Genomic DNA, 7,065 nt, shown 5'->3' with positions numbered 1-7,065 from the left:
GTATCTATGTATGACTGTTGACTGTTTTGTGCACATGACTTCTATCTAGACCTCCCTGGCCCTCCCAACACACGACCTCTATGCTATTTCGAGGTCTGAGTGAAGGCAGCTGCTGGCCAAACACTCCAACTGCTGCGAGAGTGTGTAGGGAATGGGACCAGCAGCAACTGGACACCCAGAGTGGCGCAAGAATGTCAGGGTGGGTACGTAGGGACGCGACATTCTGCCTCACCAGCCCAGTGCACGTGATACAGAATATTAAGATCAGTGATGGGCTATCATTTGCTTTGAAACTATCAGAAACACAGACTAGCTAGCTAAATTCTAATACTGTATGTGCGACGTGAATTTAGAGACCGGATATTGTCCAACTCCAAAAATCAGATACCGATTAATGCAGTCGTGGACTTAACATAGTATTTTTTTATTTTACAATCATTTATTGTTCTTTTTTCACCATGAATGCAAATAGTATGTTCACATAACAAATCCCAATCATCTTTGTTTGGAGAATCTATTAGTCATTCAGCATACAGTGGGGCAAATAAGTATTTAGCCAACCACTAACTGTGCAAGTTCTCCCACTTGAAAATATTAGAGAGGCCTGTAATTGTCAACATGGGTAAACCTCAACCATGAGAGACAGAATGTGGGGGAAAAAACAGAAAATCACATTGTTTGATTTTTAAATAATTTATTTGAAAATCATGGTGGAAAATAAGTATTTGGTCAATACCAAAAGTTCATCTCAATACTTTGTTATGTACCCTTTGTTGGCAATAACGGAGGCCAAACGTTTTCTGTAACTCTTCACAAGCTTTTCACACACTGTTGCAGGTATTTTGGCCCATTCCTTAATGCAGATCTCCTCTAGAGCAGTGATGTTTTGGGGCTGTCGTTGGGCAACACGGACTTTCAACTCCCTCCACAGATTTTCTATGTTGTTGGGATCAGGAGACTGGCTAGGCCACTCCAGGACCTTGAAATGCTTCTTACAAGCCACTCCTTTGTTGCCCTGGCTGTGTGTTTGGGATCATTGTCATGCTGAAAGACCCAGCCACGTCTCATCTTCAATGCCCTTGCTGATGGAAGGAGATTTTCACTCAAAATATCTCGATACATGGCCCCATTCATTCTTTCCTTTACACATATCAGTCGTCCTCGTCCCTTTGCAGAAAAACAGCCCCAAAGCATGATGTTTCCACTCCCATGCTTCACAGTGGGTATGGTGTTCTTCAGATGCAATTCAGTATTCTTTCTCCTCCAAACACAAGGACCTGTGTTTCTACCAAAAAGTTCTATTTTGGTTTCATCTGACCATAACACATTCTCCCAGTCCACTTCTGGATCATCCAAATGCTCTATAGCGAACCGCAGACGGGCCTGGACGTGTACTGGCTTCAGCAGGGGGACACGTCTGGCCGTCTGGGGCTCCATGCAAGATCTCACCCCGTGGCGCCAAAATGATAACAAGAACGGTGAGCAAAAATCCCAGAACCACACGGGGGACCTAGTGAATGACCTACAGAGAGCTGGAACCACATTAACAAAGGCTACTATCAGTAACACAATGCGCCGCCAGGGACTCAAATATTGCACTGCCAGACGTGTCCCCCTGCTGAAGCCAGTACACGTCCAGGCCCGTCTGCAGTTTGCTAGAGAGCATTTGGATGATCCAGAAGAGGACTGGGAGAATGTGTTATGGTCAGATAAAACCAAAATAGAACTTTTTGGTAGAAATACAGGTTCTCGTGTTTGGAGGAAAGAATACTGAATTGCATCCGAAGAACACCATACCCACTGTGAAGCATGGGGTGGAAACATCATGCTTTGGGGCTGTTTTTCTGCAAAGGGACCAGGAGGACTGATCAGTGTAAAGGAAAGAATGAATGGGGCCATGTATTGAGAGATTTTGAGTGAAAATTTCCTTCCATCAGGAGGGGAAAGGGCTGGGTCTTTCAGCATGACAATGATCCCAAACACACAGCCAGGGCAACAAAGGAGTGGCTTCATAAGAAGCATTTCAAGTTCCTGGAGTGGCCTAGCCAGTCTCCAAATCTCAACCCCGTAGACAATCTGTGGAGGGAATTGAAAGTCTGTGTTGCCCAACAACAGCCCCAAAAAAATCACTGCTCTAGAAGAGATCTGCATGGAGGAATGGGCCAAAATACCAGCAACAGTGTGTGAAAAGCTTGTGAAGAGTTTGGCCTCCGTTATTGCCAACAAAGGATACATAACAAAGTATTGAGATGAACTTTTGGTATTGACCAAATACTTATTTTCCACCATGATCTGCAAATAAATTCTGTAAAAATCAAACAATGTGATTTTCTGGTTTTTTTTTCCCACATTCTGTCTCTCATGGTTGAGGTTTACCCATGTTGACAATTACAGACCTCTCTAATATTTTCAAGTGGGAGAACTTGCCCACTCATTTGCCCTACTGTATATGAGTGTTTAAGTTTTGTTGTCTTATTGGCTCTCGGACCATGCTTAGGTTAGTATTACTGATCCCCACCGATCTACTGTCACAGACCCATTGTGTTATCCCCCTTTTCCGCGATTGCGTGTATTTTTGTTTGTATTTAATAAACCCTTGAACGCATCCCTCCATTGTTTTCTGATTTGAGGTACAACCTTGTTTCAGCAGTTGCGGACCCCAACATCGGCAACAAAATAAACCACACATTTCCAAAGATGGTCAATGGACTCTTGACGTCGGCTCTACGATTCAGTAGCAAATTAATTTCATTGTCTGTAAAACGGAGCTTGAAATCCTAACTGTTGGACTTAATGAGGCATTCCACTGTTTTGTAATCCACTGGATTCAGAGCATATTACAGCATAACATAACAACATTAAGTTATCCGCCAAGATACATAGGTTGAAAGGCATGTGACGACTTAAACCGACCTGCCTGCTTGCTCACTAGCATCTAAGGGGCATATTTAGCAGTGAGCCTTTATGTAGACGCTGAACTAATTTGCACATTGATGTGACATGACCAAATCCAATACCAGCCATTGAAATTGTATGACATAAAATGATGATTTAGCCACAGGTTTTCAGGTTTGATTGTTAGATGTCCATCCGTTCATTATCTATACTCTATTATCCTTAGGAACCAGAACCATCGACTGTAAAATAATAATATCAGCAAACATTAGCACTTGTATCTATTAATCTAACATCACCAATGCAATGTAAGCATCTACAAAACACTTAATGGCCTTGGACCAAAATACATGCTTGATTTGTTAGATTCCAATGAAACATCTAGACCCCTAAGGTCATCTGGAACCAGGGGAGGACTGGTAATCTGTGGGTTCTGGAGGATCACAGAACGGCCGGTGCCCTGGACCAGGGGCAGACTGGTAATCTGTGGGTTCTGGAGGATCACAGAACGGCCGGTGCCCTGGACGGTCGGCGGCCGCCATTCATTATACATCACTGTTTTTATCCCCCTATCCTCTGATTATCTACAGTTCACATCCAATCCGACAGGTGGCAGCAATGCGCCTGGCTGTTCACTGCCGATCTGATAGACTAGGAACGAAGGAAGCACAGAGTAGTAGCCTTCATTGGTTCCTTCCTTGTGGAAGCAAAATAGCGACGAGCGTTAATGCACAATATGGATGGTGGTGGCAAAAAACAGAAAAGAGCAGGATGGCGCAGAGAAGGTTAGGGAGAAAAAATTAAAGAAACTGGAGAGTGAAGCATTAAAATGTCATAAGTCGACAAATATTTTCGCAAGCAGCAGTCTGGCTGCAACGGCCACGTCATATAACAACAGCCCAGCTCCCGGCGATGGTGAGAGGGAGCGGCAGCCGCTCTGACGTGCAGCCGGTGCAGGGAGAGAGAAAAGAAGAGGGAGGGGGTAACGATAAGCTGGTGGAAGTTCCCCAGACAAGCGCAGGGCAAGTAAATTGGGATGAAGAGGGTTAATTGCTCGGTATACTGGCAATTGTTATCCACCAGGTAGCTACATTTTAAATGAAATAAATGACAATTAAAGGGTTAGTGCCAGCTAGTCGATGTACCCGTTTGCAATCGTGTCAAGTTACAGTATGCTAGTCCTACTATCCCACTCCTAAGAAAAAATATTTTAGCCGTAAAACAATGTATGCACACGCAGCATAGCAATATTAATTCAGAAGAAATATAACAAAATATTAATAAAATGAATGGTTTTACTTAAAAGTTTAGGTAGTTAAAATGATATGATATACAGTATATTTTTAATCATTTATATATCGTTTTGTTTTCTGGTTAATACTTTCCAATGAAGGTTATGTATCCAGGATTTGTCTTGAAATGTTTATTGTATTTTCATTGAAATGTATTATTTGTATGGCAGGGGTTTCCAAACCGGTCCTCAAGGGCCGCTGTGGGGCCTGGTTTTTGTTTCAACCGATCGAGTACCGACAGTTTAACCAATGAAGTTTCTGCTAAAACAAGCAGCACCTGACTGCAATCAACTGATTACACTTGTAAGACACCAGATCGGTGCAGAGGTGTTGTCTTGTTTTGTTAGAATGAAATCCTGCGCCCGCCGTGGCCCTATGTGGAATAGTTTGGAGACCACTGAAATATGGCATAAACAATGGAAGTCATTTTATAGACAGAGATATATAGAGATATATTATAATCAATTGGATACATAAAACTTGCTTTGAAAAATAAATTAATTTGTTTATTCAGGTTGATCATAGAGCTAGTACAGAAAATGAATCCAACTCCAGTTCAGACTTGCAGTACTTTGAGCGCCCCAAGTCAGACAGTCACAGTCTAGACACATTTTCTTAATTTTTCTCTCAAAGTGCACGAAATTGATGCATTTTACAATAAAATGTAAAAAAAAATAAAATTAAAAAAAATTCTCCCCAGGGGGGCATGCTCCCGGACCCCCCCTAGGGGTTCTGTGTTTCCTTTCGTATAGCGATTCTTGTGGGCTGGGCTGAGTCAAAGTCCAGGGCTGCTTTTTAGTCCCAGTCCGCCCCTGTCTGGAACCAGTCTCCTGTATGTTCCAAGAACAAGGACCAAGCAGGGTGAGGCAGCATTTAGTTATTATGCTCCTCACCTCTGGAACAAGTTACCTGAAGGTCTGAAGTATGCTCAAACTGTTAGCTCCTTTAAATCAGGGCTAAAAACGGTTTTGTTTAGCAATGCATATCCATATCTGTCTATATAGTTCAATCCTTCTTCAATGCCTTCTATTCCTCTTGTGCTTTATCTCCATTGCTGATTTCAATTATTATTAGTAGTAGTAGTAGTATTTATTTTATTCGTGATTAAATTAGATTTCTATGTATAATTTTATTTCCTGTTTCGATTGTCTTTGTTTTTACGTTCTATTGATTTAATGTGATTTTTATGATCTTCATGTGATGTAAAGCACTTTAAATTGCCTTGTGTTGAATTGTGCTAATAAATAAATTTGCCTTGCCTTGCCTAAGCAGATGGTTAACAAACTCCATACATTAACCTGTTTTTTAACCCCCAACCTCACCGGTCCACTGCCATTCTACGGATATACAGTTGGAAATTAAATGCAATTGTGGTCATTCTCTAATGTCAATATAGTAAATGTGGTAATGCAACATCTTACTTTATGGTCACCCATAGACTTCATAATTTAATCTGAAGTCTATGGTTCGGTTCACCGTATAAAAATGACATTTCTGCAGTGTACTGTATTGGGTTGTTGTATTGGTTATCTTGTCCACTAGGTGGTACTATATCCTCAAAACCATTACAATGAAATACAGTACTGCTTGTTGAGGAAAACAATAGCAAGTAAAATAAACATATTTAAATAAAGAAACGTGTTTGTTTGTCTTTTTGTCTGTTTTTTCTACATTCATTCTTGGTCCAGGATATTTTTAATATGATTATTTTAATTATGCGCATTGTATTTCAAGTAAAGTAATGGCTTCAGAATATCTCTTCTCCAAACATGACAATATAATACAGCACAGTACTGTATTGTTATTTGAGAAAAAAACATGGCCAGGATGTCTCAAGGGCAAAGAGTACATGTTATCACTAAAATATTGACAAATATTTACTATTTTCATTGCTTGTATGTTGTATAAAAGTAGGTCACTTACATTAATGCTCACAATTTGCTCTTCAAAAATAGTTTTAGTTTAGTAAAAAAAAATGTCCTTCAAATTAATTAAAATTCACAGTTCAAACAGGCATCTGCTTTATTAACACACTTATTGACAGGTTCTATAAAATGTGGTCAAGAGTAATTTCATTTTTTTACTTAAATTAAAAAGGAATCCAAAATTATATTCACAGTACAACATACTTTATAGTTATTAAGCAGATGTTCTTATGAATTCATTGCTTATTTTAAAATTATTATAGCCTCCAGCACCCCCTCGAGCCTTGTGAGGATAAGCGGAACGGAAGCTGAATAAATGGATGAATTATTATTCATTAGTTTTATGGCTCTCAGTTCAATTCTGATAGGGAAATGCTAATATTGAAGGTGTTTTGGGAAACATTTGATTTTGAATTAAAAAATAAATAAATAAAAACTTAGCATATGGAGTCATTAAATGAATTCAAAATTGTAGTTCGTCCCAAAAATATATATATATTTATTTAATATATATTTATTTAATCGAACAATAGAACAGACAAATAACAAACAATAATACAGAGCAACATAGAATATAACCTTATCAACATTTTTACATTGTAAGACATACAAAAATAAAATGAAATAAAAACAATAATATACGAGGAAAAAATGTATAAGCTAAACAATTTTGTATGAGCATCAAGAGTACACTTGCATTAATTGTTTTGTATCATATTAAGTGATGTGAAATGTGATTCAAATTCAACCAAAAATATTTTAAAGTTCGGATTTACATTTTGAAATTTAGATTTATAAATATGATATTTCCCTAGCAATATATAAAGATTTAATATTGTACATATTTTTTTATTTTTTGATTCAAATACAGTAATGATTGTTTTCCCTTTTTAAAAAAAATAATGGATTTCACTTCCGCCTTTGTCCGTGACGTCTTTAGGTGATACCAACTG

This window comes from Corythoichthys intestinalis, chromosome 12 (assembly GCF_030265065.1).
Source record: "Corythoichthys intestinalis isolate RoL2023-P3 chromosome 12, ASM3026506v1, whole genome shotgun sequence".
NCBI classification, from domain to species: domain Eukaryota; kingdom Metazoa; phylum Chordata; class Actinopteri; order Syngnathiformes; family Syngnathidae; genus Corythoichthys; species Corythoichthys intestinalis.
Note: the sequence above shows the minus strand (reverse complement) of the source record.